This window comes from Caretta caretta, chromosome 8, assembly GCF_965140235.1.
Source record: "Caretta caretta isolate rCarCar2 chromosome 8, rCarCar1.hap1, whole genome shotgun sequence".
Taxonomy (NCBI): Eukaryota; Metazoa; Chordata; order Testudines; family Cheloniidae; genus Caretta; species Caretta caretta.
Window position 1 is genome coordinate 92,773,081 of NC_134213.1, and position 25,969 is coordinate 92,799,049.

The window sequence follows — 25,969 nt, forward strand, 5'->3', positions numbered from 1 at the left end:
TTTACATGGACAAAAGCTGCAGATGCAATTTTAGAAGACACTTTCTAATATCTGTCCCATAAATTACTAACAAAAACATAAAGCTAATATAGACTAATAGAAGGTCCCACTCTGATCATACACTGTGAGCCTGACCTGTATAACACAGGCCATAGGATTTCCCAAAATTAATTAACAAAGTCTTGTTTGTAAAATCAGAATAATGTTATTAACAAGTTATCATAATGTTGTTACTGTAGGAATGAGATTTTACCTTAATATACAGAACTGATTATGGTTAGGAGCATGAAAACACTGTGATATGGGTTTAATTGTATTCCTTTTAAGATGTTCATTAACTTGTAATTATTATATAGGCAACATACAGTATTTAAAATATTTCTGTTAAAGATCACAAAATCATTTTACTGACAGACAGCCACTCAGTAAAATTAGGAAGTTATATTTGTACTCAGTAGACACTGACAATTCCATTAAATCTATCATCTAGGAAAACATAATGGTGTTAATACCCAATACATATGTATACTGTTATTATCTTTGTTTGCCATTGGCAAAAGAAGATAAAATAACTTGTTTATGCAGTGGAATCGTATTGTTGATAATTTAAAAAGACAATGGGATTATACCAGTTGGAAAGCATCACAGTTGACCATAATTCAGAGATGACTATTAACCAGGTTATCTGAAAATATCTGAAAAGGAGGTATTTAGGGCCTGATGCAAAGCCCACTGTGGTCATTGGAAAGATTCTCAAGTTCTTATCGAATAGAAAATGACTTAACATAGTCAAAATCACAAGCATATGTTAATATTTTCCTTTTGGGCAATGGACATGTAACACAAGAAGCATTCCTTCTATGCCAGTGGATTCCAGACTATTTTCCTCAAAGTGCAGAAGATAACGTTTGTCATGAAATCACCTATTAGACTATTCATCAAAGAAGGAGCATGAACATATTTACTTCCTTTTCTTCACCATGGGCTGATGGACACTTGGATGGAAAACTGGAGAGAACCAAGTCTAAAGAAGGGCCCCCTTTAAGACTATGCCATGTGGTAACACCAGCAAGACTTTCCTACGTGGGCAGACATTAATGATCTCTTTGTCACATAGAAGTCTGTGGTGTTAAAAATACCATTATAATACCACTTTAAACTGAAGCTTCTTATTTCTTGAAATGATATACTCCAATCATGAACCATAACCAGAGCTGGGGCTTGCATGTTTGAACAACATACTGGTGCCACTGATAACTAATCCAACAGACAGCTGTATGTTCTTATCTCAAAGACTGACCAATATTCCTCTGAAAGAACTAACCATTGCTTAGAAAGGGTGTCTCTTACTGTAAAAAAATTATAGTTTATGATTAGCACTTCCAGTATGTCAGTTATCAGGTTTTGTTAAGACTAATGAGAACTTGAAAACTCAGAATATTATCAAGAAATTCATTGTTTTCCCGAGTAACTTCACTAATCATTGTATAAAAACATAACTAAAAGCAGCCATGTGTGTAAAGTGCCTTGAAGCTAGAAAATACTTAAATATCACATGAGATTGATATTGTCCTTCAACACTGTGGGCATAATTATTCTGTGGTTTGCGAAGGCAAAAGCAAAGTGCGCCACTCATCACCTAAAGCCTGTACAGGAACTGTGCTGAAGGGTGACAGTCACCTAATGGCCACAGAGTGGGGGGCTGGATTTCTCCAATTGACTTCAATAGGCTTTGGATCAGGCACACAGAGCCTTGAAGATGGAGTATATTTTACCCAGAAAAAACACATTACTGAAGATAAGGGTGAGAGGTATTTTACGAAATACATCTATATGTATAGTTGGTTGTAAACTAAGGCTACTGAGCAAATACCTAATATGGAAAGATTAGAACAGTTTAAATAGTTCAAATCGTGAATACACTGAATGTGGGGGTTGAAATTTGGATATATATATATATTAAGAAATCTTTTATGTATAACAATGTCTATGTTAGTAATAACAGCTTGGAAAGATTAATTTCATACCAAACGGGGCTTTGATCCTGCAAACACATACAGACATAAGTACTTCTATGCACAGTAGTGGTCCCAGCTAACCATATGTAAGTGTTTACAGGAGTAGGCACAGGCCCTGATTCAGCAAAGCACTTAAGCTCCAGTTTATGTGCTTTACTGAAACAAGGCCCTAATATTTAAAAGCCTGAGAGTGCATTCTGCTGAGCACCCTCCAGTCCCATCGTCACCAGAAGGTACTCAGCACTCTGTAGTACTGAAGCCTACTAGTATGAGTCAAATCATATTCGACTTAATGTTCTAATAATGTATTCAATATATTTTTCCATCAATTAATTTAACAATTATTCACAAATACATTTTTAATTATTCAACTAGCTCTATGGAGTTCTTCAAATAATTTATTCGTTTTTTCAATCATGAATCAATTATTTGTCAAATATTTTTAATTATTTGGGCAGCTCTAGAAATTATATAGTTTGTTAATTATACTTAGGTTGTTATATAGGTTAGAAATAACTTTGATTGGGTCGTTATACTGATGGTCATAGAATTTTAATTGGCACTGATATAGTCCTATGTGAAAGTGACTGAAAGCTAATACAGAAAATATTGCCTTCCTAAAAATACAATTTTTAGTTTTTGTTTTACATTAAACTATTTGATTAGCACTTTTGACACATTTTCACATTCTGCGTTAAATTAATATTAATTTCTGTTTGCACTGTTTATTTTTTCTTTTCCATAATTTTCATTTTTAATTCCTTCATTTATCTTGGAATATTATTTAAATTAACAGATTTATAAAAGTCAGAAAGAGCCATACCGAAGACCAAGTCTCAAGGCAACACATTCAAACTTGTAAAGGAGCTGTCATTAAATAATAATTGTATGAGACTAATCCTATATTAGTATTTTTAAAAACATCCCTGCTCTTATCTTAGGATGGCATCATAATGATTATAGTTATAACACTGACTCCTATTTTGGACATAAACACCACACACCCTCTTCTAGAGCCAGACTCTCAGCTGACATAAACCAGCCTAGCTCTACTCAGTGGAGCCACGCTAATTTACATCAGCTCGGAGCTGATCAGGGCCTCAATCCTGGATTGAGCTCGACATGGGCATACCCCTAAGATCATATAGAGATCAGTTCTGGATCGGAGCCCAAGTAATGCATAATCCAGGTGATTTGGGATTTTGTCATTTCTTAAACCTCAGCGCCCAATATATTCATAACCACAGCAGAGGTGCTGCAGTAATGTTCACTCATTCAAGCAGAGCACAAAACCTCCGGTTAAAAATATCATAGGAGCTACTCAGTCTATGCTCAGTGACATTGGTATCACACCAGCCAGTGGATCTACTCCTGAATTACTCCAGCATAAACAACGTCAGAATCAGGTCCATTGTCTGCTTTATGCAAAGACAGATTGTATCATGTGTTTGGCGCTCAACTAACCAGCCTCCTTTCAGAGTTCCCCTGAAGTAACAATCTGAATTTCACACCTGCTTATCAAGACTACTCCCCTTAATCGACTCTTCTGTTTATCTGTCCTGACTAGTATATATGTTAGCATTTGGTAGAAGGGAAGGGAAACATAACCTCTTCCCATACACAAGGGAAGAGTTGAAGTTTTGAACCATTGTGATGTAGTGCATCAATCAGATATGATTAACTGTTCCACATCAGTTCATGTCACAATGCTCTAATGATGTGTTGTGGTGGGGTGAAATTCAACACAACAGGACACATCCTCAGTGCACAGTTGCCTGGATTGAAACAGTCATGTCTGAAGGCAGTTCACTTCCCACTGATCTACCGTTGTATGCTGTAAAATACTGGAAAAATAACTGAAGGGAGGAATTTACCAATTTGACAAAAGAAACGTTACTAGATTTAGGATCAAAAAAAGAAAAGGGTAACACTATTCATGAGGGGAATTCTTATTGCGTTAATCTGAAGTGAGTTAGTTATTAAATGGGATGTCTAAAATCTAGTGTCAAAACTTCTGGGTTGAAATCCTGGCCCCCTTGAGTTCAACAGTGCAGAGTTCATTCCCCTTTACTATGTGATTTTCACCTAGGATCAGAAATGTTTTCTGAAAAGGCCCATACATTTAGGTTCCTCCCTCTTTACAGCTTACATTGTGTTCTTCACATGCTAGTACAAGCAGGCTCTGAGCACATCTTTGTCTGTTTTGCCTTTCAGAGGCAACTTTTGCTTTCTTCCCTGTATGGGCTAAATTTTCAGGGCTGCCTCAATTTGGCCTCTTAAAGTGACAATGTCAACTTGAGCTTTTTAATTGTTAATAACTGAATAGTTAAATCAATTTTTTCTGATCAGTAGTATGTTCTGACTTTTTTTTAAAACAAAATCAGAGTTTCTCTGCTCCCCAGTTTATATTAGTAAGGGTCTGAAGCACACCACCACCAAACCTGTTTGGTGGTCCCAACTCTACTCCCCAGTCCCTCTCTTTTTGTGCACACACCTACGAACTGTAGCTGTAACTGGTAAAAATCCTTGCCGAGCCTATGCCAGGGTGTACACCATCAACACCACCGTGAAACTCACTGATGCACAAGTACACAAAATAAACAAATTGCAAACCCAGGGAAAATATTCTTCAGCCTTCTGTTCTTGTCTTAGAGGTCACTTGTAGGTACAGAACTTTCAGGGCTGTTATTTCAATCTGACAGTGTCTCTTTAAAGTCTTTACAAAGTGGAGTGAAGGGGGCACTGGATCCAGACTTACACCTATGCTCTCACCAGGAGACCCCATATGGGGAAGGCAGAGGAGCAAGAGCTACATAGATTGGAACAGAAATTGCTGAGGAGCTGCCCAGAACCTGCTGGATGTTGAGAGGTGAGTGGACCGGATTCCACCTGCAAGGTGGGAAGGTCCCAGAGTCTGGGCTGCACCCTGAGCCAAGAAGTTTACATAGCAATGAAACAGCCCCAGAGCCTGAGCCCTGTTTCTTTGCTTTGTATTCACACCCATAGTTCCCCTGACAAAGACTGGAAATAGGAATGCATATTATCCTTACAGGGGAGTCTGAGGTCACTTTGTGACTGTAACTGTCATTAGACAAAGGAAATCCGTTCCCTTTGTTTGTACTTGTGACCAGCATACTAGAACTTTGGGGGGGGAGGGGGGAGGAGGAGAGAGGAAGGGAGGGAAGGGAGTAAAAAAGGAGAGTAGATTCAATTTTTCAACCAAAGCCATGTGAATGAGAGCTTTGTTATTACCTGTAAGAAAGATTTCAGGTCCATTTTCCCCCTGAGACAAGCGTGGAACATTAACACTACTGGGAGTCCCATGTGTGCATGAAAAGGGAAACTGAGCCTATGTTCTTCCTAATATACAGATGGGAGTGCAGCTGACATGTAATAGACCCCTCCCTTTTGTAAATATGGATGGATGAAGGAGGGGGAATTTGGTCACAAGAAGGGGAAAGCATAGGCAAAAGTGACAGAAGAATGAAGAACCTGTTCCATTCCGGATAGTATTGTATATTGCACCCACTTTGGCATGGCCATATTCTTCTCAGTCCTTTTTAACAGAAAATCTTAAGTGTGGGCTAGCCAAACTAATGTTTAGATATTTAACATCTTAAATATTATTCAAAGGGTATTATGATTCCTGTTTAAACAACTTCATTATGGGCAACCTTTAAAACTTCACTGCTTTGAGATCCTTGGATGAAAGAATTGTTATTTATGGTCAAACTTTTTATCTGAAAAGAAAATCAGGTCCAAATAAATAAAATGAAAAAAGAATTATCTCTCTCTCATACACACACACCACAGGGAAATATTAGATAATAAACACTGACTGATAGAAGAACCATATGATTAAGGCAAGGTATTAGAGTGGTGCCTTAAATCTATTATTAAGATTAAATGTCACAGAAAGAGCACTGTAGACCGATACATTGTGGCTCACTGACTAAACAAATACTGTAGTAAAAAATGTGATGTATATATTTATGTAGGCATAGATGTAAGCAAATATATATTAGCACATTAGGCACAGAAAGGATCAATGAACATTTAAAGGCAAAACTTGTGAATTGTAAGTGTACCTTAAATACCTATATGATATCACCCCTTTTAAACCTTCGGTTTCACCACCTGTCTCCATTTCTGCACTTCTGCCTCCGTCCTAGCCACAGCTATCTACGCTGACAGCCACACCAGGCCAGGATAGCAAAGATGGGGTTGGCTTCAGCTGCATCTCACCTGACAGACAGTAAAACTCAATGGGACCCTTTCCCTATCACTGTATGTCTGTCTTTGTGCATTTGCAACCATGTCTTTCTCTACTAATAAACGACAAATCTGCAATATGTATCTTACAAGGAGAAGACAAATCAGAGTCCCAAAAATGTGTCAGCCGCCAAGGTTTTAGTGTGAATTTTCACGAAAAATTACAATGCCACCCCCTCGCGCCAAAAGCAATGTGTCTCAACCCCTTTAGGGAGGAAGAGTGGGTCACTCAGCTCAACAGCAAGCCTTGGTGGATTACGCAGCAGAGCAGATGGGCTCCACATGTGATCTCAGCCAGTTTTCATCAGCTGGATGTTGGGAACAAAGCAAGGGTACAAGTGTTAGAGGGGACTAGAATAGCTTCTTGTCGCAATGACAGCAATGTGCAGTAGAACAGTGACAAACTTTCATCCTGAAACCCTGATACATGTACAGTTGCCTGGTTTGAGTTTAGCTACAGACTCAGTCCAGCTTCATTAAAGGCCTTATTTTTAAAAGGGCCTTAACTTTGGCTCCTTTTTGAACCTACAGTTTTATGCAAATAAACATCAGTTCCGTTTTTCCACTGGCAGATGATCTGTGGTGCAATCAGGTAGCTAGATGTCTACCCTGCTCTCATTTACTTCCACAAATAAAATATTTGCATGTATCTCTCTAAACTGAAACAGATATGTAACACATAGGCTTGATTGCACCCCCAACCCTCAAAATATAACAACAATTAGAAATGCATTAATTAAAAGCTATACAGAGAAGGAAAGTCTCCATGCTAAACTGCCAGAGCTGCTTTTTATTCAGGTAAAGGACAGTTAATCTGTGGTGCATGACTATCACCTCAGATAGGCCATATTTAAAATTTTGCTGTTCCTTACACTAAAACTTCCCCTGCTGTGTTTACCGAGTTGAACATAATCTTTTTTCTCCATTAGTTTCAATATTTAGAATAACTTCACTGTATCTGAAATCACCTAGATGTTACAATGCTGCCACAAATACTGTACTAGTTTCAGGCTTTGTCCATGACACAGAATTTAACTAAAGGTTAATAGACTATTGAGGTACTTTTGGTTGCAAGTGAAATTTAATGAATAAACATTTCAATAAATTACCTCATATAATGCAACCACATGCTATTAATGCCTGAGTTACAATAAATGCTTCAGTTCTTTTAAATTTCGTGAAAATATTCAGTTAAGAAAGTTACCGTGGCAAACTATGTTAAACAAAATCTTGATAAACTATACTTATAAAACAGTGTTTCCCCAGACTTGGGAGTAAAACTGTGGCTTGTCAGTCTAAGTGTCTGTCTACGGCAGATGGGTAAAGGTTTCAGTCTGCTATCTCCAGACTCATCTTATGGCCCTGGTTCAACACTATTAAACTGCTCTCTAGACAAAAGAAGAGCTCGTTCAAAATGGGTGCTGTGATCTGTCTGGTCAGTGTACCTGTACAGCCTGTCTGGATGCACATAAACTACTGGCATGGGAGAAATGGAATGCACTTTGGAGATTTTTAGAGTTTCATAAGAGCTGAAAAAGCAGCAGTCTGAAGGTTAAAGCTGGCTAGTCAGAATGGCATAGTTGGCTGCATATATATCCAGGTGGCCTGGGCATATTGGCAAACAACTGGCAGTCTGCCCAATACATATGGCTTAGATTGCTTTGCTCTTCCCATGAAGCCTTCATAAACTCTTGAGCAAGCATTCATTTTAGAGCAAAGTGCATCCAAGTGTTAAATGCAATTTTTCCCCAAATTCAACCAACTTCACCTTTTTTTATTTTCAAGAAAGAAATGTTAAAATAAACCATTTCTCTCTTTTTAAATTTACTTTTAAATAAAGGTTTCCTCCCATGGCTTTTTCCTTCTTGAGTTGATCTGTCCTTACTTTTTAAACTCCTGAAAGTATCAAACATGCTAGCTTTTATTCACATACGAAACTAAAATCACTTCAAGGGAGAAACACACATCACAATATGCAAGAAGTTACCACAGCACAGTTCCTATTTACATAAAGGATCCAGGCATTTGAGGTGCACATTAACAAGTGTCTTCTGCCACTACCATCACCTATGAGCTAAGGGCAGATGTCCAGCTTTCATTCCAGTTTTCCTAGTTAGTAAAAAGAAAAGGAGGACTTGTGGCACCTTAGAGACGAACAAATTTATTAGAGCATAAGCTTTCGTGAGCTACAGCTCACTTCATCGGATGCATACAGTGGAAAATATAGTGGGGAGATTTCCACTGTATGCATCCGATGAAGTGAGCTGTAGCTCACGAAAGCTTATGCTCTAATACATTTGTTAGTCTCTAAGGTGCCACAAGTCCTCCTTTTCTTTTTACGGATACAGACTAACACGGCTGCTGCTCTGAAACCTGTTCCTAGTTAGTGTAGCTTTAAGCAGGCACTTGTCTTTATTGAATATAATTTTATTTTTGAATATTCCCTTCACTTACAATTTAAAAAAGAAGTTCTATTGAAAATGAGCGTTCAAAAACTTCACTTGAGTGATCCATTAACACAAAAGCACCTGGTATGCATTACAACACAAACATCTGTTTGATCATGGGTGTTGAAGCACAGGTGCCTATACTATTCGTGGTGTAAATACTCCATTAAACATTCACAACAGCTTTGGGAAAAGCACTAAAGTACATGCTTAATTCTAAGCATGTGCTTATATCTCACAGGTCCATGAGCAAAAGTCCATGGCAAAGGTAAATTCCAGTCAAACTGAAGTCAATGGGATATACACATATATTTAAAGTTAGGTATATGCTCAAGTGCTTTGCTGAACTTGGGTCTCAAATAGTAAAAGCCAAGTTGGACATGAAGAAACACCCTCCTCAGTTATAAAAAAAACATGAATTCTGACTATAGCTTGCTTGCCCTTTTTCCATTAAAAATGCTTTTTGTGTCAAAAATAGGACACTGGAATATCTGAACAGTGATTTACGGTAATCTAAATCACAAAATTAATTTTACTTTGATGGACTTTAACCGCGGTTGCTCAGAATTAAAATACCGTTCAAAAAGGGAGCAAGCTTAACTCAGTTACATCTGGTTGATTGGATTTTTTTTTTTTTTAAGGAGGTCCTTGCCATCTTGGAACATCTTACCCTAATCTAATCTCTCTGTGGTACATTTTTCTATAGCGTCCATCACTGTAGTATCTAAAATGATATTTTAATGTTTTCATTCAACAGGATGTCTTATTAAGAAGCCTTTGAAAGGCATATGTGTGGTCTAATAGTGTTAGCATGATCCAGTGATCTGAGCCTTATGCTATTAATCTGTGAGAGAAAGGATGATTTTATAGCTAAAACATTGGAATAGGACTCGGGAGATTTGGGTTTTAAATCCACAATTTGACACAGACTTTGTGTGTGCCCTTGGGTAAATCACTTAATCGCGGTGTGCCTTAGTTCTGTAAAATGGGGCTAATAATACTTCCTGTCTCCTATTCTTTGACTGCCTTGTCTATTTAGATTATAAAATCTTCAGGGCAGGAAATGTCTCTTACTGTGTATTTTTACAGTGCCAAGGCACAAAGCAGCCCTCATCTCAGTCAGGGCCCTAGGAGCTACCACAATATCGATAATGTATATTGATATAACCTCTCTGCCTCAGTTTCCCTAATTGTGACATGGCAATATTTGCCTGTTACACATGTATGTTGTGAAGATTAATTCATTACTTAGTGTTTGTAAAAGAACCTGGAAGATGAAGAAAGTGCTATATAAATGCCAAGTATTATTATTATGATCATCAGCAGTCAAGAGTAAGAATTAGGGGGAGAAAAGTGACTTTCCCAAAAATTGCATGCTGCGGGATGCTTGGTGCCATCCTTTCCTTCATCTTCCTCATCTCCTTCCTCATTGGTAAGGAGAATCACTTAAGAGTTTTATTAGAACATACCCATGCCAAGTTGGATAAGCTCCAGACAACTCTGTCCTCTTGCAAGGGCAACATTTGAAGTATTCTCAGCAAACCAGGAGGGCCTAGATGGATCAAGGAAGGAGGTGGGACAAGCAGATCAGGGATTACTGTTTGTAAGATGCACTATTAGACAAGTCCTTTGACAGATGGAGAATTAAGAACTTTACCTTGGTAGAGTGGATTGCAGATTATGGAGAATCAAGCGAAGGCCAAACTTCTGTGTCTTGGATTTCTCTGCTGAGAAGCAAGGTGCATATACCACTGTATTTTGAAATAAAGCCTTGGCAAGAGTCCTCGATATTAATATGGAGGACAAATCCATTTCTCTTTATGTATCTTTATCATACAAGTAAAAAAGGAACAGTGGTGTGGATGAACCTGGCGGTATTCTGATGTGCTTTCAGCTAATAGAAAATAGATATGGGCCCAAACCAAGCCCCAAATCAAATCACACCCAACCTTAGAGAATATTAAAAACCTGAATTCAGATCTGATTGGAATTTGCAAACAACCCCTGGACCAGATCCTCACTGAAGTCAATGGAGCTATGCCAATGGAGCTACACCAATTTACATCAGCTAAGGATCCAGCTGTCTATCTTTAGAGTGGGTCAAATTAAACTCCTCCTAACAGCACTGAGTTTTGAGTTTTTTGAAATCTGGATCGACATCTGAATTTTGCACCTCGAACCCATGTGAGAGCGAGAGAGAGAGAGAGAGAGAAAGACTGCTGAGCTTCACGAGGAAAAAATCAAAATTTTCTCTTGATTCTCTAAGAAGGGAATAAAATTACCTGTCCCTAGATGTAAACACTAGTGGTCTGGTGAAACTCAGTGATTTAACCTGACTTCTGTTTTTGTTTGGGGATTTGTTTAAACTGAAAACTCAATGTGAAATTCAAGGTGTACAAGCCACATGAATCAAAATGAAAGAAAAAGTTTGCATGAGACAGAGCAAACCAAAACCATAGCACTGCACAGAGTTTAGGATTTTTTCTAAAGAAAATTGATATAGCCATGTTATACCCTACCAAACTGAGAGTCAGATAACTGACATCCAATATATTCTGAGACAATACAGGGAAAATTTCCTAGAAAAAAGACTGGCAGTCACTAAGAGGACCCAAGCAGTGAAGGTTCAAATGAGCCATTCTTGTTAGTAACTGTGCAAATGTCTTGAAAATAGTCTCTCAATTAATGTACTCCTTCTGTGGCTAAAAATATGGAGCCTGATCACCCCGAACTCCCAGTGAACTCAAAGGAAGCTGATGGCACCCAGCCCCTGGAAGGAGCCACTCAGCTTCTAACAGCAGCTCGATCTGTGTATATTTAATGTTGTTGGCAGATCAGTCATATAGTTGTATCAATGTTCATTTTTGAATTGTGCTGGAGTAGCTGTTTCCATTAGAATGTAGTGTGGATAACAAACTTCACCGTTCACTAGAGTTGCAAGTGTATGCCTTGGACTGTGGAACATTTTTGCTGCTAACCATCACCCTCTGTCTTCTTTTCCCTTTGGACTCTACAAGCTCCCAGCTTGGGTCCCAATGCTGCACACATGCTTAGCTTTACTACCATGACCAGCCCTACTCAAGGTAGTAAAGTTAAGCGTGTCCATGTTTGCAGGATTGGGGCCTTGGAGACCATGGTGAATTGCACTTCATCCTTTTTTTACAACACTCCTAGTGTTCAGCTTCTCCATGTACTGTGAGCCAGAAGAGTTAAAACCAATTTATACCAGCTGAGGACGTAGCCCCGTGTTTTTAAAATCCTTTAATATATATAGAACTTTGTAAAAAAATTAATAATAAAAAATATATTTTTAAAATGTTCTAAAATAAACAAAATCTAGTTTAGTAAATACACAGATTTAAAACATATGGATCCAAATGATTCTTACTGTAAACACACAACATAATTTTTTATGGAATGCTCAGAACAAAAACTTTTTTAAAGATATATTTTTATTTAAATTTTGAAGTTATTTATTATAAATATTTTTCTCAAGGGAAAAAACACACATTTGTATAGCCATTAGAAGTATGTTTCATTTTATCCCTTGTGTAAAACGGCACATGAAAAGTGTATTTACAAAGGAAATACCAGTCCTGGAATTATTTACGTCATCACAGAGATGATAATAAATTAATGTATAGTTGTGTGTGTATACACTTCATATGCACAAAATAAAGGGCCAGTTCCTCCATCTCTTACTCACACAAGCGGTAATATTGCATTCACTGGCATTATTCATGGGAGTAATTTGGAAAGTAGGATTTGGCCAAATGTTCTCACATTACAGCGTTGTTTGCTAAAATTGGACTTTTTCCTAAAGACCAAATGAAAAAAGCCTTTAAACACATTTATTTAAAACCATTACCTAAAGGCAGTGGAAGTTGCAAGTTCTCAATTCCTACCAGGGTTGGGCCTTAAATGTTTTAGGGGCTGCTCCAGCACGTACTGAAATCAATGGAAGTTTGACCATTGACTGTTAAAAGCAGGATCTGGCCCTCGAAGTTCATCTACCTTTTCCTCTGAAATGAAGCAGTGTTCAGGAGGCCAAGGCTCCAGGCTTTTGGTAACATTCCCAAACATATGGGAAAGCATGGCTTTATAAAGCTGCATTTAACAGATGTTTAAAGAAAGACAACTAACAGATCCAAAATGTACTAATGAAGAAAAAAGACAATGTACATAAATTCAACTGCATGACTCTTTATAGCACTATCGATGCCCTGGAGCCAAAATGCAAATTAGTCCACTTATTTGCAATATGACACTCTCAATTTTATATTTAATATTTTAGATCATTACTAAAACTGATTTTCTTTTGAGATGATTTCTTCTGGCACCTAAATGAAAGAAGATTTACGCAGTATGAAGCACATTATACTTTGTCAGCTCATAGAGTAATAAAAAAAAATCATGACTATCAATTACAGCTGAAAAAAGGTAACTGGAACAAACAAAACGGAACTGATTTTTTGATACAAGTGTCCCAGAAATATCTTTGTTTGTGAATTTTAAAACTTTTTAATATAAAATGTTTAGTTTAGATGGGTTTTGGAGCCCAAAGACAAACTGTTCAGGTTAGCAAACCAACAATGTCTGCTCATTTTGTCCCAATCTTTTCAGCTTAAATATCCACAATGTGCCATTATTACTGAATCATTATCTGCCTTTAGCTCTGACAACAGCATCATACGGGCTATGAAAGGCTCCTTTCTTCTCATGATTAGTCTGTAAAACATTTCCTCATCTTACAGTGCTTTTCAGCTTCCCAGAATGCATTGCTCAATTACAGTGCTGAAATTAACTGTATGCCACTCTTATTTATTGATAAAAGAATAATCAAGTGCTCCAGCACATTGCTTACTTTGGCCACAATTTTTATATCAAGTTTCAAGTAATGCATTTTTTAACTCTTTCAAGTCTTTTATAAACTCGTAACATTTACTGGGGCCCCAGGTCAATATTTTGTTGCTGTCTGCGTCAATATACCATAAAATATCATCATTTTGCTCCATGTAACCTTCTTGTAAATCAGCTCTGTGATAGCTGACGCTTTTAAATGAGTCTCAGAAAGGAAGGATTTCATTTGCTTTATATATAATAAGGGCCGACAGGGATCTACAGAAATCAAGCGCCGATAACTGTTATTCACTGAAAAAAACACATGCCTAACTTTTTTTTCCACTTGTCTTTTGAATTCGTATAAATCCCATACACATTTTGACAAATATAAATGGTTATACTAAATAAAGGCATTTCAATCAATATTTTAATTAGATTATTTTAGCTTTGTAAGTATAATTAGAATTTTCTTTTTATACTTACAAATGAGACCTATACTTAGTGTCTGCAGCAGTCAGTGCAAAACACCCAGTATGAGTTTATGGTATTTATATGGAGAATATTTTGAAATCAGGATATGAAATCATGTTTTAATAGGCAAAACAACTACAGAAAAAGTGTTTTAAAAACAATGGGCCTGCTTCTATGAAGTTGATGGTAAATTTCCCGTGGACTTCAATGAAAACAGAATCGGGCCCTGAGCTTATTTCTCAGTTTTACTGAAGAAAGAAGAAAAAAAAGAAGAAATTTCTACTTGAACATTTAATTGTTCCATATGCTTAGTCGAACAGAAGAATGAAAGTAAATACACTTTTTAAACCTCAAAGATACTTGCTAATCTATGCATACATTAATCATTTATACCATATTATTATTGTTCAGTATTTGCGTAATAACAAATGGAAGGGTGTGGGGGTTATTGTTGGTTTCAGCAAACCACATTCTATTCAGGCAAAGCCAACTATTAAAGAAAGGCCTAACTTGCCAAACCAAGATAAATACATGCCATTATTATGATTACATAAAAGCCACTGCTCTCAGCATTACAATTTCTCTTATAATTGGCACTATTATAATTAAATGAATGCATATGTTTACAGTTCTTCTTTGAATGGTAAAGTGATTTAGCAATGATGGTGTCTCTAATTTCTTTTAACTGTACTGGCAGACAATCCGTGGTCTAAATACCACATTGCCACAATAAATTAGTTAAGCATCTAGTAAAGTCTCCATTGCTATTGAGTTTAAATGTATTGTAATAAAATAGCTAGTAATATGTACAGGTAGGAAAATATACAGCTATTCATATTATATGAGCAAATCAACTGCAAAAGGCTTTGCTGTAAAATACACGTATTTAAAAATATTAAAAAGTAAGTAGTCAAAGGTACACAAGTCCTGATTAGTGTTGCAACTTTGGTCAAATGTATAAGAGCATTGCTCCCAGGGAGGATTGCATAATTTTGTATAACAGTCTAATTCAATGCAGTATATGTAAACTGTCAGTTAGTGTACACAAAAAGGTGTGACACACAATATGTATGTGTCCTAAGTATTCCAAGCATTCACCTGTACTGACTGACAGCCTATACATTATAGTAAACTTGGGCTAGAAAAGCTACCAATCAGCTTTTTTGAATAATGCATTTTTATTTCTATCTGCTTTGGCTTCTGTATTCACCGGAATATTCAAGAATCTGGTTACAAAAGTGAGAGTGAACAAGGAGTCAAATTATTTTAAAGCTCCCTGCGTTAGCACACATATCATTCATGGCAAATGAGAGGACAAGTGCTTCTGAAACTCTGTTATTATGATTAGACTCTCACAGCTGGAAACTTGAAAGCAGTTCTGTCATTTTCCAACTCCTACAAAGTATTGTTGGGATTTCCTACCTCCATTGTGCTTTGTTAGGTAGCTTACCTGGAGTGCTGTAAAGAAGTCCTGTAATTAAATGTCACTCAGTAGGTTGACCAAACAGACCATAAATACACTGGAAAATTTGAATTCAATCATGACTGTTTCCTGATAGTTCTCTAATTCTTGACACTCAAGCTGGCATTAGAACACCACATTTAAGAACCCACAGATGTGCTGCTTTTGGTTCAAGATTTTGATATTGACACAAAAGTTCAGTGAAAAATCTGAACGTGCTGAACCAGGACAAGGGATGATTGAAGGAAAAGATTAATGTAATTACAGACTGGTTGAGATGTGTGTTGCAAGGAAGATGGAGGATTTTTCATGGTTGTATACCAGCATATGGACAAACAGATCAGGGGATCAAAAAAATGCTAGTTTTCCTGCAAAATCAAAGGGACCATATCACTGTAGCCTTTGTAAAATGTACCGAGATTTCTGACCATTAAGTGTAGACCACCTCTCGGGGTTCTTCACGGAAGGTTAGGTTTTTTTTTTAATTCTCTCTACTAAGCTTAGTCAGGTGTCAGAGTAGCAGCCGTGTTAGTGTGTATCCGCAAAAAGAAAAGGAGGACTTGTGGCACCTTAGAGACTAACAAATTTATTGGAGCATCAGCTTTCGTGAGCTACAGCTCACTTCATCAGATACATGCATCCGATGAAGTGAGCTGTAGCTCACGAAAGCTTTTGCTCAAATAAATTTGTTAGTCTCTAAAGTGCCACAAGTCCTCCTTTTCTTTTTATGCTTAGTCAGTAATTCTATTAAGGAAAAAAATACAATTGATTTATAAGGTTTGGGTTGAATAAATAAAACTGAAAATATTTGGGTAGACCTTGACTCCGTATTTTTTTACCAGATGGTTTATAAGGTATATATGTTGCCTGTATTGTTATTCTGGCTGTTGCCATGTATGTGGCAACATTTTCAGGTCCAGATTTTTCCAGATGTAGTAGTGATACAGTGAGGGATACAAGTCTGGACCCTGTCGGCACTGTGCCCAAATTACTCTCTACCATGAAAAAACACCCTACCATAAAGCCAATGAGTAAGAAGGTGGAGCTAATCCTTCTGGCAAAGGAAGAATCTACAGGCTTTTAAAAGTAGATATGATCATTTCTCTATATTGTGTGTTGTGAATGCCATTTTAACCATGCTACCAATTAGTTCACCCTTAGAAATATCTAATTTGTACAGATCTCCTGTCTTTCCTACACTTGAACTAACCTTTTCATACTTTTTTTTGCCATGCTGATAAACCACATCTATGAGCTATGAAAGAGAGTAGCACTGAAAATCTATTCTAATGCTGTAAATTTAAAAAAAGACAAAAATCAAAAGTACCTGCTCAAGCACATTTAGAAAAATGGAGACAATAAGCACAACCCACTGACTGGACACAGAGGACCAGAGCCCCAGCAGATGTAACCCTCCGCTTAGCTCCACTGATTTCAGTAGACTACATCATTTTACAGCAGCTGTGGATCCGGGTCAGACTATGTACACAGTATTAGCCCAGTGGAGGTCAGTGCTCCAGTTTATAGCTTGATCCTATAAGGTGCTGAGTGACTTCAGTTTCTATTGACTTCAGCACTTGGCAGGAGGCACTCAGCACCATGCAGGGTCAGGCTCTTTCTGAATTGCCCAATGAGGTATATAGGCTGATATTTCTACCCATTCCTAAAAGGTGTGAGTTTTCTTTCAGGTACGAAAATGGGAAAGTTAGTTCTAAGGAAAATAACAACCTATTTGGCCATAAGACCCTATGACTATGGTTGACAGGAATTCAAGATGTAGGCAGCTACAATAGCAGACTGGGCAGGCACAGAAGTAGAGCTCTTACAAAGCATATGGAGGTAGAATTACAGGGTCAGATTTTCAAAAGCACCGTCCAAAGCAGATTCTACAATATTTTGGATTTAAAAATTGATGTATGCAAAAATTTGGCTGAAGACAAATCTACATGCAAAAGCTTAGACGCATGCAGTTTTAGAGGCTCGGTGGAGTTTACTTTGAAAATGTGTCCAGCAAAAGTTTAAGGTGTTTGATTATTAACATCTTCTCCTTTTATACCAGTCAGTTACAAAGTATGAGATCACCAGGTATTTTTGGTGGCCTCTCAATCATGTCAAAGATCATCAGACAAGCAGATGGTGTACATCTGGGCTTACCCAGCAGCAAGGAGAATATTCACTGGCACAGGTAGAATAATAAAGATTGAATTAAGTATACATCATTCATTTAGGACCTGTGGAACTGGATTATTCCTGTTGTTCTATTTACTTCTCTGAACCAGAATGATCTGGCCAGGAAAACAAAAGGAGGTATGTATCATCACAGGAAACTGGGCTAAGAAGCCTTGCAACATCTCGTGCACAAAGCTAACCTATTCCAATCCACTTTGCTGCCTAGGTTGATTCAGTGAGGAGTTGAGAACCAGGATGTTAATGAACCTGTTTTGCAGGGAGGCAATCACGAGGAACTTTTCTGGGATTTCAGTGGGAAACATGACAAGAGGCCAGGTTCTCAGAGGGCATAAATCAGTGTAACTCTATTCGCTTTCATGGAGCTGCATCAATTGACAACAGCTCAGCACCTGCCCCAACCTCTTTAACACCATTTAGATTTGTCTTGGCCACTAATTTATATAAACAACAAACTATGGGCCAAATTCTGCCTTCAAATACAGGCCTACAGCTCTCACTGGCTTCAAGAGCTGTTCTGCACACTTATGTAAGAGCAAAAGCTAGCCCTCAGTTTGGACTTTCATAAAACCACTGAAGTGTTTATTGGTTGGGTTGGTTTTTGTTTGCTTGTTTTTTGTAGTAGTTTCAAAAAAAGTAGTAGGAGGAAATATCAATAGCAAGTACCTTCTGCTAGCTTGCTATGAAAATGAAAGGGGCTTGACTATACTGGATGAAATTCTGTTGATTTATTACTAACGCATATATTTAATTATGTTAAACAAGAAACGGATCTAACTTTAACCTTTCTTTTAATCGAAGGAGATCATCATGGGACAAAGCAAGGGTCAGCTCCTGCTCCCATGCAGTCTACAGGGATTGCGACATTGACTTCAACAGCAGGAGAACTGAGCTATGAGCTAACATTGATAATATTGCACAAGTAGTGATTGCATGGAAACTTTCTCCCTTTAAATTTTCCATGGATGGTAGCTTGCTATGTATTCTTGTAAGTGCTATGTGCTATGAACATTTTCACATTTCCTTGTAAGATATTTAGGATCTGTCACAAAAAAATCAAAAAGACACAAATATTCTAACACTTTAAAAATATTGTTTGAAAAGGGTTTTCACAGAGTTAAGAAACTGAAGAATTCCTCGATTCACAAGTACAGGTACTTTAGTGAAAATGCCAGTTCCTGTGATCCTGCAATGCCAGACTTGTTGTAGTATTGCCTAGTGTTAACCAAAAATATTTGCTAGATTTTTTACAGGCATTGAAAAGCATTATCTTATTATTATTAATTATTATTGTTGTTGTTTATGGTTTATTATTAAAGTTGTTATTATAAGATCTAAGATTAAAGATTTTGCAGTTAGTAATATCTTTAGGTAATAAATCAAAGAGCCCTCACCACATTTACTACACAATATCAAATATCTAGGTGCCACATCGTGTAATCTATCTATCTTTCTTTCTTTCTTTCTTTCTTTCTTTCTTTCTTTCTTTCTTTCTTTCTTTCTGAAATGCTAAAATATCAGAGAGTTGATGACAGAGAAGAAATGTTAGTACTGTAATCATAAAAGTTTTAACCCTTATCTTTCATCATCTAACACTCATTTACTCTCAGGTGCCCCATTTTCCTTCTACAAAAATCTCCTGTACATACCAAGGTGATGAACACAGTATAAATTCCTGAATAGACTGATAAGATTTAATTAGATAGATACTTTTGTTCTACTATACTTCCAATGATAGATAGGATCATGCTACTTAAATAAACAGACCTATGAAAAGAACAGAAAACTCAAGACCTTTACATATGCTTTCCAAAACTGTGAATGTTTAACAAATTTCACTTTGCATGAAAAATAAAATAGCAAAAGGCTTGAATATACACATCTGCTTTATCAGTACATTAAAAAACATTCGCAGTATGTATGCTTTCATTTTTTTTACAATTATGGGTTACTTCCTCCCCAGTATTTTACTACTATACATTTATAGGCCACATTCAGCTACCCACTGAGTTAATACCTTACTCTGCAAACAGTTTTATTCATTTTAATGGGACTACTTGCAGCATAAGGTACTACTGAGTGGGCCAGATCCTGAGTTGTGTAAATTGGCATAGTTACTTTGCAGCTACACTGACTTACGCAGTTTGGGATCTGGCCTAATTAGGGTACGGGTGGTAGAACTGAAGTGTTTAGCAACAATCCTTTTCTGGGTATAAATAATAATAATGCTGCGAGTGACAGTAAATCTTTACACGTCCTGTCACCACTAGACTCTAGATAAGACATTCATGAAGATTCTGGGGGTTTCAAAAAACATCACTGTACAACAGGAATGGCCAATATTTGTTCCCATTGATATCAAAAGGAGTTTTACTATTGACATCCTTTGGAGCCAGTGCAACCTCTACATGCAATTACTTAATTTAAGAAGGACAGGTGTACACTAGAAACAGTTTGCTAGTGTAACTATATCAGTACAGCTATACCTGCAAACCCTCTTTGCATAGATGAGGCTTATACCAGCAAACAAGTGCTTATACCAGTTCCCTGAGTAAAATAAACCATACGAGCAAAAGCTCTTTCAAGCTGGTATAACTGAGTCTGCACTAGGGCTTTCGCCAGTACAGAAATGTTGCAAAAAAAAATCACACCCCTAATCAAAACTGCTTTACCTGCAAAGGTTTCTTGTGTAGATCTTGCCTCAGCTGATGTGCTCATCTACAAGATGCTGCTTGTTTTGCTTTTTCTTTGGAGTTATATTATTTTTTCTTCACTTGTTAATTATTTGCTCTACTTCAAAATGTTACACTTTCATAACTACAGTAAACTGAAGTCAATTAGAAAACCTTAGTTTTAATCTGCTCTTTAAAGTCCTGTGTGATATCACTTTTAAAAGATAACTCCACATAGTTATTATTATAATCTCAGAGATACCCAGAGCTCAGCTCCCTATAATCAATAATTAGTGAAACTGTGGCTTAACACAATTTTCTATTTTCCCCAAAGCACATACAATCTTTTCAGATCAATTTGTAGATTACTACCCTAGAGCAAGATTACAATGTACACAAACATTTTTTCATATCACATTAACTCACTTAATTTGCACACAGATAAAAGGACTGATATTTTTATTTAATTTTATCAGTGTAGGGCCAGATCCTCAGCAGTTGTTAATTTACTCCAACTGAGGATCAGGCCTGAAATCTTTACAGTATTCTCATAAAAAAAGAATCCAAAAAAACTACAACAAAATAGCCCTACTGTCATCTGCTGGCAGTCCCATTACAGATATGATAGTGGCAGTTATTTATCCATCTAAGGCCCCAATTCTTAGCTGCACTGCAGCTGTTTTATGCCTCATCAGAGCTAAGCAGCCTTAACCTGGCAGATCCCAGGAAAGGGGAATCCCTGCTTGGCATAGAGCCATTACTTCTCCTCCTGGCTGCCAGATGGTGGGCATGGGCAAGGGAAAGGTCCCAGTGCCCTGGCAAATCTAGGCTGCCAGAACAGTCCTTTGGAAACATTGGCAGCCAAAGGAAATTAGAACAGTCTCTTACAAACTCATCCCTATTTTTGAGAAACCTCTTTAAGGTCTGGCCAATCCAGCGGGAACTCTTCTGGGCCCTGATCCATTTATATTCCCATACTCTGGTATTTCACTGGTCAGAGATTCCCCAGAATGGCAGCACTTGCCAGACCACACGAGATTTGAAAGAACCTTCACAGGGGGCCCAGCAGAGTGGCTAACACAATTACTAGACCTTAAATCAGGATCTTCAATGTGAAACAGGGCTTGTAGAAGATGGGAGGCGGGGGGAGCAGGGTGAAACAAGAGTCTGAATGAGAAGGAAGGTATTGAAGATCCCTTGTGCAAGCCTTTAAAAAGGCTGGGGTTTGAGTCACAGAAGGGCAGTTTTACTATGAGTGAGAATGTGCTTATCCATTGCTAGGAACTATAGCCACACATATGAGGCCAATCACTGCTTGCCTTACTCATGAGTGCTGCCCCATTTACGTCACTGGGCAACATTTAGACCAAGGCCCCTTTTCACCACTCTTAACAGTGTAAAGAGCCCTAAAAGCAGATATATAGTCCAGATGCACCTACTTTAAGGCCTCTTTACACATCAAGAGTTGTGTAAAAGGGCCTAAATGCAAATGAGAATCCAGGCCATCAGTGCCATTAGGAGCATGAATAAAGTGAGCTAATTTAATGATGCTCCCTATGATACAAAAAAATTCTAGCACCATGAATGAGATAGGAGAGTACTGTAATTTAAAAAAAAGTGTTGAATAAACAGATTTCCCAACCCCACTCCCTCCACTCTTTTAAATATATAATTCTTAGAATATTGCTATTTTGGGGGGGGGAGGGGAGACAACCTTTTTGTTATTCAGTGTTTATAACCGAACATTTTTGTGACAGAGGAGGAAGAAAGAATGGGACCTTTGAAAATACATGGGGACTATGAATCCAAAGGACACCAAGTCAGCACCACAAAATTTTCATTTAACTGAAGAAGGATTCATATGAGTACCATCAGGGAAACACCTAAAGAGCCCTTCTGTGGACTGAATGGGGAGTTTATAAACATGTATTTCCTTAGACTCCTTGCATATGATAGTATTTTGAATTATGCTGTAGGTGTGAAATAGAAACATAAATTTGTTTATAACAAAATTATGGGATAGCCTGCACTGTATCCTGTTTTAAAAGTACACTTGGTATTCAAGGACCTTTCAGGAAGAAAATATTTATCGACCAACTGAAGCACATCATTTTAAATCATGAATATCTTAGTAATCAGCGAATAGCCCTCAAAGTGTTATGTGGCTACAAGTCACTGGCTATTAGATCAACAGTTAAATACAGTCAGCTGGGTAGTGACCATCTGATGACCAAAAGTGAAATGGCCAAAGTGAAATGAATTTGATGTTTGCAGTCTAGTGCCCAGTAGAGAGGTGTCTCAACAACAACAACAAAACCCCTTCCTCCATGAACAGCACTAACTTACACCGTTGGTGGCAATTTCAGTAAAGACCAAGCAATGAATGAGCATGAAGACTCACATACACAATGGGCACGACATGAGGCCCCTCCAATGCAAGTTTGCGGCATGTTTGGAGGTCTCTATATGGATACTTTTAGGATACATCCATTTTTAATCTTAATAAATCATGTTGGTGTCCCTTCAAATACATATTAATATGCCTCAGTTTGTTATAAGAGTCTCTTTCACCGTTTGCTACCGTGGAGTGGACATCCAATAACACGAGGAGACAAATCTCTCCAAGTCAACACAATGAGATGAGCTGATGCTTGGAAATAAAAAGAAAATTGCTCGCTCATGTGATTGGCAGATTGTTTCATCAGCACAAATTTAGGTGCTTCCAGGAAATCTTTATGTTGTTTCATCTCCATTTCACCCTTCACAAAATTTGTTAAAATTCAGATTAAGTGACATGCCATGATTGTATGGAAGATCAATTTTTGATGTTTACATAGTTTATACACAAATGTGTACTATTTGCGATTTGCAGAGCCATTTTTATAAATGTCTTGACAGCACTTAAACTGAACTTTGTTACGTAGCCAAAAATTAAACTATTTTTCTTATTTCCCCCCAGATTTTAGTATGTTCTCTGATGGGGGAAATTGATTTACCATGTTAATTTTACACCTATGCAAATACTGGATTTCCAGTTTTTGAATATTCATATGATAAAGTTATACAGCGGACATATTTGCTTAAATATTAACATTACCAAAGTCACCATTATTGCTAATTAATAAACTTCAAATGGATTATTGAATGAATATTTTTGTCTTAACCATTTTAAAAACCTAGGCACACGATAGATACTAAGGGCCTAATTCATCACTGAATTACTACAGTGTTATGCCACTTTAACTCCAGAGTTACACTGGTGTAAAACTGGAGTAGCACAAGTCGTGAATAAGGCCCTAACACAAAAAATACAGTGCACACATTTTATTGTATAATTTATTGTTTTTTCCACTGAGCTAGCTATATTGCTTTATCCATTTGCGTGACAGGATACCTAGGAAACAGCTGAAAGAATTATTTGCAATGAATCTAAAACACACTGGATTAGAAATATGTAGACAAAAAATTTTGTTAAGCAAATAACAGAGTAGCTATCCCTTAGTCAGTGTTCAGAAATTTAACCCCTTCATGTTAATCTACTGTGCATCTAATAATTCACTGAGTCAAACATTATGTATTCTGACCAATTCTTAATTTGCAGCCTTTATTTTGTGTGACCTCACATCCACTTTGTCAGTGTTCTACCCCCCCCCATTCTGTCTCTATTTAATTGCATTTGTTATTACTACAAAAAATCAAAAAAGAGAACGACAGCACAAACGTGCACTTTAAACCCCCCAAAAAACAGGAAATTCAGAGTTAAGGCAGAAGCTCTGTACAAACGGCAATCCTTGTGCTGATGCATCCAAGGGGTTTCAAAAGAGCGTGATCTCACTTACCTCACACTGTACATGTTGCGAATAGGCATTTCAGAGTGAGCTACAGGCTGAGTCTGAGCCTTCACTTTGAATTTGTAAGCATTCATGAGTTTAAATAAAACAATGGACATTATTTACATATGTTTTTGTGTCTTATTATTAACAAGTGAGATACAAAACTGACGTCTTGGCTGTCTGATTAGTTACTCCTTTTCAGCTGAAATTGCCATTTGCAGCCACTCAACATTTACTGTTTCTGAGAAGCTTTTCTGTCCAACCAGCTACAATCTGCAATATGTGAGACATAGCCGATAAAAGTTCAATGTGCAAACAGAAAGGGCCCAATCCAGTAAGGTGGGAATTTCAAAATCACCTATGGGAGTTTAGTGCCTAGCACAAAATGAAAATCAATGGGACCTGTATACCCTGAATGCTTTTAGGAAAGGAATACACAACATCCATTGTCTTCCTCCTTGTCTGCCATGACAATTGACCTCTCATAAATTCTTGCTGGCTGTTTCTAATCATGTTGTACTTCTCTAGGTGCAATCCTGCATTATTATTATTAATTATCATTATTACTTTGTATTTGGTAATGCCACGAATGTGGTAGGCACTGTACAAATACAAAAGAAAGCACAGCTCCTGTTGTAGCTCTCTTACTACCTATGGCCTTCATCACTATAGCATATGAGCATCACACAATAATTCATTAATTTATCCTCACAACATTCCTCTGAGAAATGGTAGGGTTACTATTTCCATTTTGTAGATGGGTAATTAAGGGACTTTCCAGAAGTCACACTGGAACGCTATAGCAGAGCTGGAAAGTGAACCCAGCTCTCCCCAGTCCAATGCCTTAACAACAGTGAGATGGAGGGCAGAGGAAAAACAAGCAAGTGCGGTGATGAGGTGGTGACTGGCTTCACCCACTTAATAAGAGTAGGTGGGTGGAAGAGTGGGCAGATGTATACATAGATAAACGGACAGATGGATAATCCCAAATTCCCCTACAACCATGCTGCTGAAGTTACTTGTAGGCATCCAATAGAGGTTGGTCATTGTGAGGAATGTGAATAAGCAGAAGGTGAGGGGCCTTGCACACCAGCTCAAGAAGAATGATCCATACATGGGGTGGCGTGGGAGAAGGCACAGACATTTACTAGAAGTGTGGACAAACACAGAGCTGAGGATGGCATCACATACTAGTTCCTAATAAAAATTTCCCCATGACTGATGTTTCGTTACCCTTTGCCATTTCCCTAATGACTCCGATTTCTCTTGTTTTCAATAATGATCCATATATCCAAGTACAGAATGTGACCTGTCATCAAAAGACATTTAAATAATTTCTTAAGACTTTATTTACTCTGTGATAGGAAACAAAATGAAGTTGTGAGGGGCTTAATGCAGGTTGCCCCAGCTGAAGATAAGTTGAGGGAGGCTAGGCTACATTGGTATGGATATGTCCAGCAGAGACCTGAGAGTTACATTGGTGGGGTGGCCCTTGCAATGATGGTGCACAGAAAACAACCAAGGGGTAGGGCACAGACTCGGTACACGAAGCAGATAACAGAGGACCTTAGAGAGACCAACTTGCATGACAGCCAGTCATGAGTTTTGGGAGAAACTGCTGACCCCAAATAGGGAAGTGACAACAATGAAGAAGAAGAGGAGTTTACTCGTTTCTATGTATCATTATCTCCATTTTACAGATGAGAAAACTGAGACACAGGCAGGTCCCCTGGACCACACAGTAAGACAGAAGTAGAACTGGGAT

General features: G+C 37.6%; 1 protein-coding gene and 1 long non-coding RNA gene across 10 annotated transcripts in view; one reads left to right on the top strand and one right to left on the bottom strand.

Annotated features, from left to right (window-relative positions):
* NFIA (nuclear factor I A) overlaps positions 1–25,969 on the bottom strand; it is a 469,138-nt gene that overhangs the window by 184,986 nt on the left and 258,183 nt on the right. The gene's annotated exons all lie outside the window — the stretch shown is intronic.
* On the top strand, positions 1,550–19,628 carry LOC125641707 (uncharacterized). The gene is made up of 3 exons (XR_007358124.2): positions 1,550–1,804; positions 4,794–4,887; positions 18,501–19,628. It is a non-coding gene; the product is annotated as an uncharacterized LOC125641707 (long non-coding RNA).